We start from the raw sequence: 13,512 nt of genomic DNA on the forward strand, positions 1-13,512 counted from the left end.
GGTAGCCATTTGTCAAGGGATGAAAGACAGGCAAGGGTTTTTGAGCATTGTTGAATAAGATTTTTTTTAACAAAGCAACAACCACCAACAAATATAAATTCTGTGGACTCTTCTCCTGCTTTTTAGCGATAAGCCCCATGCACAATGCCAGAACAATGAATGACTAGGACATAAGTAACAACAAATAACACAATGGTGGCAGAGAACAAATGATCCACCCCAACAGGCACCCTGCGCTAACAGCAGGGATGAGCTGCTCTTAACGGCAACATTTCAAAGGCCCGTATTATTTTGCAGGTTTACTGCGTGGTGGAAACGGGTCACCTCACCTTTGCCTCATTTACACCCACAAACAAATGTGATGATGCCTTTTCCCATCCTCATTGACAGTTACAAATCTGTTCTTCTGCTTGACTACTGTCAAGTCACAGCTGACTTATGGCAACCCCAAAGGGTTTACAAGGCAAGAGACGTTCAGAGGCAGTTTGCCATTGCCTGCCTCCACGTCACGCCCCTGGTATTCCTTGGAGGTCTCCCATCCAAATATGTCCTTGCCAGGGTCGAGGCGGAGAGTATGTGACTGGCCCAAGGTCACCCAGCAAGCTTCTATGGCGCGAGTGGGGATTTGAACTAGCCAAGGTCATCTCCCAGGACCATTAATTTGCGTACACATTCCTGCTGATTCTAGCACGGGAGGCGGCGATCTGCTCATGTCCAGAATGTTCCTTGGAGGCAGCTCTATTATTGGTTGTGGAAGGTCAGGAGGTTATGGCCTGCTTTTTCTATAAAGTATAGCCTATGATAGGATGGAATATCTTCCCTTTTGCATGTGTTGTTTTCTTCCCCTTACACCATCCATCTTCCCTATGGACCTTTGCTGTATGCTGTGGAACACCTTTGCTTTTAGTTAGGAGAAGCCAACATCTATGCTGCAGAACTGAATAAATGTACGTAGACAAGATGGTTTTCTTGGGGGTTGGGATTTTGTGTGTGTGTACTTGAACTGCCTCTGGAAGTATATGTATTGCTTTTAAGACCTTTTCTTAAATTTCTTTAGTATTGCTGCTGAAGTTTTCTGAACCAAATCCAGTTTAAACATGGGTTGCGCTATCACAGAGAATCTTGTTCCAGAGTCTCGGACCAGGGGAGCAAAATTCTCAGACCAAGGCAGGTCATTGACACCAAATTAACCAACATTTCTGCCAACCCCCCTTCTTGCAACAGACCCCCCCCCATGTTTTTCTTCAAGGTCCCCTATATGCCCAGCCTAATTCTGAGTTGGGTCCCCAGGTTAATTAGGTCCAGCCTGCCTATGCAATAGGTGGCAGATAAGGAGGAGAAGGAGCAGCCAACACCCATTGCTTGCCAGTGTGGTAGCTGTTTTCCTAGCAGCCATCAGTGCCCACCTGCATGGTAACCAAACACCAGTGAGGGCACCAAACAGCCACCTCGGGCTTTCTGCCACTGTCTGAATTAGGGAGAGGCCAATGGGGTGGAGAAAGGTGAGGCCTCAGCAGCTAGGAGGTACTGTAGGGAGCCAAGAAAGGATATCTTGCTCAGGGCCTTCTAAAACCTGGAGCCAGCCCAGGGGTGGAGCTATGCAGAGAGAGGATGGCTGGGCTCTTAGTGGCTCCCATGGTGTTCTGTGAAGCAAAGTAAACAGGCTGAAGGATGGAATGTTTATTTCCTACCCCCCTTCCTCCAAGGAGTACAGGGAACTTCCCCTCTGACCTCCACAACAACCAGGATAACCTGAGAGACTAGAGGTGTTGCCTTCCTGGATCAGACACCCAAGTCCATTTAGCACAGCATTTCATTTCAATCAGTAGCAAAAGAGATGCCCGTGGAAACGAAAGTAAGATGCAAAGATGACGCTCATCCAGATGTTTATCCAAGGGGCACAATATATTACCTCTGTACATGGAAATTCCACTGAGCTTTCATGGCCAACAGGCAACAATAGGCATCCTCCATAAACTGGTCAGATCACTGTTAGTTAAAACAGCCTTCTACGGAATTGAAGAAGAACAGTTGGTTTTTATATGCTGAACTTTCTCTGCAACTTAAGGGAGAATCAAACCGGCTTACAATCACCTTCCCTTCCCCACAACAGACACCCTGTGAGGTAGGTGAGGCTGAGAGAGAATGATTTGGCCAAGGTCACCCAGCTGGTTTCATGTGTAGGGGTGGGAAAACAAATCCAGTTCACCAGATTAGCCTCCGCAGCTCATGTGGAGGAGTGGGGAATCAAAACTGGTTCTCCAGATCAGACTCCACCGCTCCAAACCACTGCTCTTAACGACTACACCAAGGTGGCTCTCACCATTTCCTGCGCTAGCAACCATCCAACCACCAACCTTGTTGGTGTCCACAAGTGTGGTCAACGATTCTTGGATTCTATGATCTAACCTCCATGGGGGTTGATGAGATTCCCCATTTCTTCCAGACTCTGATGTCCTTGCTCCTTAGGAAAAGCCTATAGCTCTAATCTTGAGCTGAGTTTCAACTACTCATTCCAAATCTTGGCTTCAGCCCCTGCCGCCAGAATCACCCTGATGTTAATTATAGTGACAAGCATATTAACATTCCCGCCTGGAGTTAATAGAGACAACCCTTAAATGGACCAAGTTCTACCATACAACTGTGACTCCATGCTAGCTGCTACAGCTGGAGTATCAAACTGGCAACAAGGTGCAGCCGTTGAGTCAATTTTGCACACGCATTTGGTTTGCACAAGGTAACTGCTGTTTGCTACGATAGAATTTGCAAGTTACATGCATCTGACCTACTTATACAGAGGAGCCATTTAAAGTAATAAACAGGGATCCTGTTTGGGTTGTGGGTACCATTCAAAACATGGTCATGCAATTGCCATCAAGGCATGATTGATACCACCCTATCTCTGATACCCTGGAGGGAAGGCAGCATGGTACAGCCCGATCTCGTCAGATCTCGGAAGCTAAGCAGAGTCAGCCCTGGTTAGTATTTGGATGGGAGACCACCAAGGAATACCAGGGTTGCAATGCAGAGGGAGGAACTGGCAAACCACCTCTGTTAGTCTCTTGCCATGAAAACCCCATAAGGGGTCGCCATAAGTTGGCTGTGACTTTATGGCACTTTACATACACACATATCTGTGATAGCTACAGTTGGACAATCAACATAATTTGTTTGTAGTTATTTCTTTTTTTAATTTTTTTTATTGTTTTCTAGTTACAACACCTTCATCAATCAATCAATCCAATATCATACATTTGTAATATAAACACCACCCCTTCAATCATTATATGCAATGCTAACAATATAGACTTCCCCTCCCCCCTCCTCTATCCTTTCGATATACCTGTTCTTCTCTTTGCATTTAATTTCTAATCCGTTATAGTAACATAGATTTAAATTTAAATACACTTTCAATTATCTTAAAATATAAAATTTAACATTAATACTAATATTTGATAAACAGAATTAGAGCAATACATATCCTTTAATTTCTCCCGTATAGAGTTCATTTACACAGTAAGTCGTCCATGCCTCCCATTCTCCCACAAATTCCGTATTCTCTTTTTTATTTATTAATGCAGTTAATTTAGCCATTTCTGCTAGTTCTAACATTTTTTTGTATCCAGTCACTCTTATCTGGTGTCTCTGATGATTTCCATTTTGCTGCATATACCAGTCGTGCAGCCGTGGTGGCATATATCAAAAATGATCTCTGGGTTAAAATGGAATCCGGTATGATACTTAGCAACATCATTTCTGGTGTTTTAGGAATATTTTGTTGTAATATCAGTCTTAATTCATTATAAATCATATCCCAGAAGTTCTTTGCTTTTTCACATAACCACCAAACATGATGAAAAGAGCCAATCTCGTCCTTACATTTCCAACAGTTTGGTGACATTGTTTTATACATTGTAGCTAGTTTTTGTTGTTGTCAAATACCATCTGTAAATCACCTTGTATATATTCTCTCTCAATGATTGTGAACGTATGGATTTCATGTCTCATGACCAGAGTCTTTCCCATCTATTCAATGGAATGTTGTGACCCAGCGTCTGTGCCCAAGTAATCATCGTAGGTTTGATTTGGTCTTCCTCTGTATATATAGTTAACAGCAGTTTATACATCTTTGAAATTAAATCATCATTGGTGTCCAACAGCGTTTGTTGTAAATTTTATTTTTCTTTGATAAAGCCTATCTTCATATCCTGAGTATATACAGACTTTATCTGATGATATTGAAACCAAGTCAAATGTTCTTTTAATTCTTCATGTTCTTTTAGGGCACATCTATTGTAGTCCCATTTTAGAAGGTCCTGATATACAACAAATTGGGAAGGTCTCAGTGGTCGTAGTGTCAACATCTCTTGCAATGAAATCCACAGTGGCATTTTAGTTTCTAAAAGATGTTTATACCTTTGCCAAATTTTTATTAAAGAAGATTTAACAATATGATGCTGAAATGCCGTATGTATTTTAAGTTTATCATACTACATATAACCATGCCACCCGAATCTATTGTCAAAGCCTTCTAAATTCAATAAACGAGTATTTTTCAGTTGAATCCAATCCTTTAGCCACACAAAGGCCGAAGCCTCCGCATACAGTTTAAAATTAGGAAAAGCAAATCCTCCTCTTTCTTTAGAATCCACCAAATATTTATAGGCAATTCTAGGTTTTTTCCCTTGCCAAACAAAATTCAATAAGTCCTTCCTCTACATGTCAAAGTATTTTGCTTGTGTAATTATTGGTAAGTTCTGAAATAAAAACAAGTCTTGGCAATATGTCCATTTGAACTACTGAGATACGTCCCAGAAAGGAAATGTTTTTATTAGACCATATTATCATATCTTTTTTAATTACTCCCCACAGTTTGACATAGTTATTGACAATTAAATCTTTACTTTTATTTGTAATCCAAGTACCTAAGTACTTTACTTTGTTTGTTTTCTCCCATCCTGAAATATCTACAAAGTCTTTTTGTTCTTGAGATTTTTTAAACAATATCTGAGTCTTATCTTGATTAATCTTAAATCCTGAAACAGCACCATATTGCTTCAATAAATCCAACAGAGAATTTAAAAATTAATTCAGGTCATTCAGAATGAGTAGTAAATCATCTGCAAAAGCTCTCATTTTAAATTCATGTTTGTTTATCTCAAGGTTATGGATTGCATCTGTATCCCGTATCTTACAACATAAAGTTTCTAGGACTAGAATAAAGAGCAGAGGAGAGAGCGGACAACCTTGTCTAGTTCCTTTTTGTATTTCACAATTATCGGAAATTCATTCATTTACTAATATTTTAGCTTTCTGAGTTGTATATATAGCATCAATTCCAGTCCGAAATTTGTCACCAAAGTTCATTTCTTCCAAAACTTTTTTCATATATTCCCATGAAACCATATCAAAGGCCTTCTCCGCATCTAAAAAAATGAAAACAGCTTTATGTTGATTGTTATGTTCATAATATTCCATTGCATTTAATAAGACCCTCAAATTGTCTTTGATCTGTCTTCCGGGGGATAAAACGCGCCTGATCTTCATGAACCAAGGTTGTAATAAATCGCTTAAGTCGGTTCGATAGTATAGAAGCATATATTTTGTAATCTACATTCAATAAAGAGATAGGCCTATAATTAGTTACTCTTTCTGGATCTCTCCCAGTTTTGTGGATTAACGATATAAAGGTGTGTGACCATGTTTCAGGAGAAAATCCCGTATCTAATATGGTATTACATACTATCGTAAATGGGTTCTTCAAATCGTCTTTAAACAATTTAAAAAATAAACCTGTAATTCCATCTGGGCCAGGTGTTTTATCTGTTTTTTGTCTTACTATTGCTTCTTCTAATTCTCTTGTTGTTATCGGAGCATCTATAACTGTTGTTGTTCGGAGGATAGTTTAGTAATGTTTACCTTTTTCAGATAATTGTCCATCTTCTCAGAAATAGGATCTTTCTGGTATAATTTGGTATAAAAAGATACAAATTCTTTCTGTACATCAGTTGTTGTATGTACCGGTCCCTTTTCGGTCTGTATTGTACTAATAATCTTCTTCTGCATAGAGTTTCTTAACTGGCTGGCCAAAAGTTTACCTGGACGATTTGCATGTTCAAAATATCTTTGCTTTGCATATTTCATATTTTTATTCATTTCTTCCATGACCACCAAATTAAGTTGATGTTTAGCAACTTTGATCTTTAATAAAATATCTTTTCTCTGGGGTTCTTTAGATTCTAAAATTAATTGTTGTTCTAGGTTTTGTAGTTCCCAGAGTATATCATTTGTTTGCTGTAGTTGTTTTTTCCTCCATGCAGTATTCTTCTGAATCAAAAATCCTCTCAACACTGCCTTAAAAGCATCCCAAATGATATTTAAATTGGTTTCTTCATTCATATTAATCTCAAAAAAGAATTTGATAAGAGTGTGTAATTCTTTTTTTATTTTATTGTCTCTCAAAAGTCTGTCATTTAATCTCCATCTGAATGCTTGTCTACTATTCCATTCAAAGGAAACTGGATTATGATCAGAAAAAGTTCTTGATATTACATGCACTTTGCGTAGATGAGTAAAAATAGACTTGCTCTCCCATATCATATCTATATTTGAATATGATTCATGTCTTGCGGAGAAAAAAGTGTATTCTCTAGATGACAGATTCATTGTCCTCCAGATGTCTTGTATTTTAAACTCCTCAGTAAATTGAAAAAATGTTTTAGGAAGGCATCCTTCCTTGTCATCTTTGGCTTTTGATTTTTTGTCAGTCGCACAGTCTATGACTCCATTAAAATCACCCATTAACAAAATCTGTTCTTCAGCATATTGCAATAAGGTATCGTGAAGTTGTTTATAGAATTGTGCTTTTCCATCATTAGGTGCGTAGATCCCTACCACCAATGTCTTTTGGCTTAGTATTTTAGCTCTAATCATAAGTATTCTGCCCTCCCCATCTTTATAAACAAGTTCAGGAGCAAATGAGGCTTGTGCATATATAACTACTCCTTTGGTTTCTGTATTAGATGAGGAGATGAAGGTTTGCCCCAGAGAATTTCTTTCTATATACTTTTTATCTTTCTTAGAAATATGAGTTTCCTGCAGACATATTAAAGAATATTTTTGTTTTTGTAAAAATTTAAAAATTCTTCCTCTTTTCACCTTTTCATTTAAACCATTTACATTCCACGAAATTACTTTAGCCGTGTTGTCAGGGTGTTAAAAACCATAAATTTTATAATCCACCTGTTGCTCCTTTTGTCAAATCATCTTCTTCCTCTTCTTGAGCTTGATCCTGTCCCTGATCTGGTATAGGGCCTGTGAGTTCCTTCCTGTACTTTCTCAAAAATTTCCCAACATCTTCCATCGTGGTGATAACACATTTTACTTCTTTATAGGTGAATACAAGTCCTTGTGGTAACAACCATCTGTATCTTATTCCCTTTTTACTCAATGTCATTGTGAAGTCTTTAAAGATATTTCTTTTAGTCATCAAATGCCTTGGAATGTCCTTAAGAAGTATTAATGGGTTGCCTTCCAGAACAATTGGATCTTTGTAACGTAGTTGCATTATTGTATCTTTCATTCTAACATCATTCTAACATCATAGAAGGAAATCATAACATCTCTTGCCTTTGCCCTCTTCAGTCTAGGAGGTAAGGGCATCCTGTATATTCTGTTAACAGCATGATCTAACTCTTGTTCTTCTATGTGGAATAAGTTGGCCAAGGCTTTCACCAATGGTTCTCTTGTATCACCACAGCCTTCAGGAAGGTTTCGCAGGCGTAAATTAGGCTCCCTTACTTTCAAATCCATCATAGCCAGTTGATCTTTCGTGGTTTCTTCCTGTATTTACATTGTTTCCAATTGTTTCTCATGGCTTTCAACTTTCCTCTTCACCTCTTTATGTTCTTCTGTCATTTTCTTAACTGAGGTATCCATTGTCTTCATGTCTGATTGCAGTGAAGTAACTTGAGTCTTTACCTCCTTCCCCTCCTTTGTCACAGTGTCCAGTTTTTCAGCTAACATCTCAGCTGATTCATCTGTTTTTCTTGCTGTTTAGACATTTGTTCCATTTGTTTAGTAAAAGCATCTGTTTGTTTGGCTAAAAGTTCTTGCATCTTCTTTTCTGTCTTCTCCATTGTTGTGTCAGTAGAGGGTTCCTTAAGTTTAGGCAATGCAGGCCTATGTAGTGATCCGGAACGTTGATGTGGAGCTGACATATATTCTGGCAGTTTTTCTTGATATCTAGTCAGGTTTCAGATCTGTCAATCCTTTAGTATATAGGTTCTTATTCAGCCTCCAAGTTAATTCGCCTTATTTGATTAATTTTTACCCTCCAAATTAATGCAGAAATCAAATTTTTAAAATTGAGGTACCATAGAGAAAAGGGATGCTCTAGCATGGCATCTTGGGCAGGAAGTAGGAAGTATCGCGAACCTTCAGATGTTTCTTTCTATGATCAAGAGGGGTAGGATGTATTTACCCGTTACACAGGAAACGCACTTCTGGTCCTATGATGTCGTCTTGCAGCCAGTCTTCTCTGCCCTCACTGATTACAAGGTACCTCTATCTTAGGCGACGTGGCCGGAGGATGTTTAGAACGGAGGCCATTAAAATAGAGGAGGAACTTCTTCAACTTCCTCCTTCTCTCTCCTTTGTCTTAGCATTTAATTGGAGGTTAGAATGTCATTTTAAAGTCCCGATTGTATAGTCTATCTCCAGATAAACTTGATAAGTTTCCTGCCAGTTAAATCAATTGTTTTTATAAGATCCGATTCATTTCTACGTTGGGGTGGGAGGCACGCATTCTATAGCTGTTTGTTTTTAAGGTCTCAGTTGTTTTATTGCCAGGTAAAAACAAAAGAGTTCTTTTAAACTCACTCAGATTTCGGAGGGTGAGATTTTCTTCTTTTCATATAATTAGTTAGATAGTAATAGATAGAGGAGATCGAAGCCTGAATCCAAAGAGACGCCAACGGCAAAATTAATCCCCTCAAAGCAGGCGGGACAGCGTCTGAGCCTCCGGGAGTCTTAAAAAGCACTCTTGGAGAGCTCAGGAGTCAACACCGCTCTTGACGTCAGCAGGAGAATTCCTGACACCCATTCCACTGTTTAGGAATCGGGGGGGGGGTGTTGAGCACCCCAATTAAGGACGTTTCTTGGTTCCCCCTGGGAGCTTCCAGGGAGACATAGCGCTTCGGTCAGCTTCTCTACCGGAAGTCTCCTTTGTAGTTATTTCTGAGCACGAAGCTCAGGCATTCTGAGTAGAAAGGAATTGCGCTTAATTTCCTACATTATGTTCCCTGCAGCCTCTAGTCACTTGTTGCTTGGAAGGGACTCCTGCAGAGCGATACACGGTCTTCTGTATCAAAGTCCAGGGGCCAGTCACTCTCCTAGCCAGTGCCACTATCTAAGCATACTAACGATGCCAGAGCAACGTTTCTAGCCCCTGAAGCTAGAGCTAAAGTGCTTCAAGGGAATATATTACCAGGTGAAGAGCAAACTCATACATCAAAGCCTGCTGCCTTGAAAAGTCATTTTTTTGTTGGCTTTGAACAATTACTCTCATGCACAGGCCCACAGAGCTTCTCTCGATAGTTCCAAGTTCCACATGTAGCTGCTAATGGAGAAGATCTGTAACCCGGACATCTCCCCATGCATTTGTCAGTCTGCTTATGATCCTGATTTTTCCCTGAACTATTTCATTGGCCTGGAGAGGAGAGTTAGCACTGGAAATTAGAGGAGGAAGGGAAAGGAGTAAGAAAATGTGTGCCTTTATTACCAGGCTGAAATCTCCCCCCTCCAATTTCCATTTAACTTAGGAAATACCATGCAAGAGACAGCACAAATAGCACTTTCCTTCCTACTCCTATTTACTTGATTACAGCCCCCCCATCTGACTGAGTAGGAATAAAGAGGAGAAAGAGACTCTTATTAGCCTTAATGGTACCCTTCCCTAGTTCAAGAAGGGTCTGCTGCTCCCCAAAGCCAGCCTGAAGAACTCTTCACTTGCTGTCTCTTGGATGTCAGCCCACAGATGTTCTAAGCTGCAAAAAAGCAAGACCTCTACCAACCTGATACGTACTTCTCAGGTAGCATCTTTAGACTCTTTGAAGCACACAGAATACAGATGTTTGTCTATCAAAAGTATATCAAAAAGTACCTTGAGTGCTCTGAATGAGCTACGAGATTGCCTTTTAATGTATATATGGCTATAGCATGTCTGCAAATCAAATTTTTATTGGCTTCCCCACTGGCTGGCTTCTTTCATGCTTCTCCTCCTTTTGGGGAACAAAGTACCCTGCAGCTGCTTGCCCAACGTGAGAGGAGGTTGTACCACTGCCACATCAGATACATCAATTGTGAGATGCTTTCTTTCTTTCCACAGCATCTGAAAGTGGTGCAGCAGCTGTGATCATCTAGGAACAGGCACAAAAGGAAGCAGAGAAAGAAAGACACCTTGAGGGAAAGTGAGCAGGAAAATAAAAAAGTGATCGGCTGTGGGGCACCCTCATTCTGCAATGGGAGGAAAGAGAGGAAGGGGTGGCAGTGATACAGCGGCCAGCCATGGGGGGGGGGGTGTTTCTGGAGCATCACAGTGTTGGATTCACCAACATGTACATTAAAAAGAGAACTCAAAGCAGGTTAAAAATGCCTTTTTGATGATCTCCCGTCTGTCATCATCCTTAGCAAAGGTTTCTGTAGAGAGTACATCTCTTCTAAGTGGATCAGTCCATCCCACTCCACTATGGGACTCATAGTGATTTCCCATCTGGTAAGAAATGCAAAGGATAGCCCAGGATAGCCTGATCTCAACAGATTTCAGAAGCTAAGCAGGGTCAGCCCTGATTATTACTTAGATGGGAGACCACCAGGGTTGCTACGCAGAGGCAGGCTCTGGCAGGCCACCTCTGCTCGTCTCTTGCCTTGAAAACCCCATAAGCTGGCTGCGACCTGAAGGCACTTTTCACTACCATCAAGAAATGCAAAGTGGGGATGGTGGTTTTCAAGGAAAGCCTTATTGAGGTTGTGTGGGGGTGGGGAGGAAATTCTGGCAGGTTTCTGGACTCTACTGTGCTCCTCATGATGTCATCAGGACCCAGGAGCTCTGCTTTGCAATTAATTCATTTAAAATAGATTAATTAAGATGATGTCTGTAAGATGCCTCAAATTAATTGTTTTTAAAGAGATTCATTCAGGCTGTTCATTGGATGCCTTGTTAATTAATCCATTTCAAACGGTAAGTCATGAATTGGGCAAGGGAAGTGAGGAGGGAATTGCCCACCACCAGTCTGGGTTTTTTTTAAAAAAAATTTTTAATCCAAAGTGAATGCTAATCAGACAATTTGAACAGTTTGTAGCTTTAAATTAAGAGTATGCAAATCCCCGTTGAGAAAGTTTGCTTGGCTTACTGAAACTCTTTTGGCTCCCCCCTAAATACTGGAGATGTTTTACATAAGAAAGAACTCCCACGCTCACTGCAAATTTCCCTTTCTGGCCTGTGCTAAAGTTTGAAGGACTCATTCCCTGCAAGTGAGCAAATGCCATTGCCACACCAGCCTTGTGAACGGTAGCAACACTAATCCTATTGTTTTGCTTGGCTTTCTTAGGGTTTGGAACATCTCTTCCCCAGACATGGGCTGTGTAATTCTGCTGAAGAGTAAAAAAGAGCTCTTTCCTTTGTCTTCCTCCCAGCCGCATTACTCAGAACTGCTTGAAGGATACCCTTGGTCTCCTCACTGAAATTGACCTACAGATTTCCTCCCCTCAGAGCAAGATGCCCAAAGGTGCCAAGAGGGCATAGCAAGCACTGGGCACCCATGGTTATATCAATGGCCGAGGGTCATGCGTCTCCACTCTTTTGACTTGTCTGAGCTGCCGTCTCTCAAGGCCAGTTACATTTGCCTATTGGATCATGGTGTGGATGGCTTAACAAGGCTGCTTTTCCAAATCTGCCATTGTCTCATTCTCCATAGAATTTGGTTTATAAACAAACCCTGTTTGAGGCTCAATAAAGGACCAGAATAGGACCAGAATAGTGCCACATCGGTCAGAGTCAATGAGCCGACCCACCAAATCTATAAAACTCATTACAAACAATGAGATTTGAACAGCTGAGTTTTCTTTTATACTGCTACCAAATTTGCCAAGTCCAGCAAAGGGCTACAGAGAAGACATGGTTTTAGTTTGATGCTTCAGTACCCAGATGCTTTGGTACGCAGTCCTACCAGTCAGAAACTGACTGGTCTCTCTTCCCAGGTAGAAGATTGTTCTGTATGGCTATGGAGTGATGCGAGAAATTTTCCTACTTCTCTCCTGTCTCGGTTCTTTTTATAATTGGAAATTCTCTGGGTGCTCTACTCACCAGAAGCAAGGGCCAGAGGATGTAATAGGAAAGACAGACCTTTTGCACAGATACTCTTTAAACAATACACCAGACGTATAACAGTGAACCATCCAGTTTATTAAACTTATAAGAGAAATATAAGGCAAAGAAAGAGATCCTGGCTTCTTCTGAGGGAGAGTGCAGTTCAGACTCGCCCTCAGAATGGTCTGAGGCCGAGGAGGCTCCCCTGACACAACCTCCTCCTCTGCTGGTGGGAGGCGTCACAAGTCCGAGGGGGTCAGAGCGCCTCACATAAGACATAAATTAACAAACCCACACATGCAAGTTGATGTACAGACAAACACTTACAGATGCTTCTGGGTCACTTCCAGAGAGAGAGAGACAGAGATGGCAACCATTCAATGGGTCTGTGGTCTCTCCATGGAAGGACAAAGGACTGGACAACTGGACCAGCCTTTTATAGGTTGAGCCGTGAGGAAGGGGTCTCAAACGGCCCCCTCCTGTCAAATTCTTGAGGAGATGAGTCTTCACAAATCATGACTAAATTTGTTTTGGAAATATCCTGTTCCATAATAAGGTTCTCATGTCCAGGTCTCTGATAAATCTTGTTCCGTCCGTCAACCAGTGTATGGAAAACAATCCCCACCCCTACGTAAGCAGACAATTTGTTGCCTGCTCAAATGGCCTAAACTACAAACATAGTTTAGGGCATCCGATGTGTTTTGGGTGGTTAAATCCAAGTAATGTAATCTACTATGCCCTTTAGGGTCAGGATCCTAATTGGAACTAGGGTCAACTAAAAGTTAAGTCTTCATATGGCTTCTAGGCTCTAGGCTAATATAAGCTATAGGTTAATAAAACTGGTTCTTCTTAACCCAACTAATGTTTAATATAAAATTCTCGCCACATGGAGTTTTTCTGTGAGCCAGCTTGGTATAGTGGTTAAGAGTGACAGACTAATCTGGAGAACCAAGTTTGATTCCCCACTCCTCCACATGATGCCTGCTGGGTAACCCTAGGCGACCCTATAGAGAAGAGGAAGCAATGAGGAGATGCAAATGCCAGTATATGACTACCTAGGAGATGCAGCTTTTTCTCAAGAGTAAAGCTTCCAGGATCTGAGCAGCACAATTTGCTGGAGGACATTAAACCAGGAGTGGTTCCAC

The sequence above is a fragment of the Euleptes europaea genome, chromosome 5, assembly GCF_029931775.1.
Source record: "Euleptes europaea isolate rEulEur1 chromosome 5, rEulEur1.hap1, whole genome shotgun sequence".
Classification (NCBI taxonomy): domain Eukaryota; kingdom Metazoa; phylum Chordata; class Lepidosauria; order Squamata; family Sphaerodactylidae; genus Euleptes; species Euleptes europaea.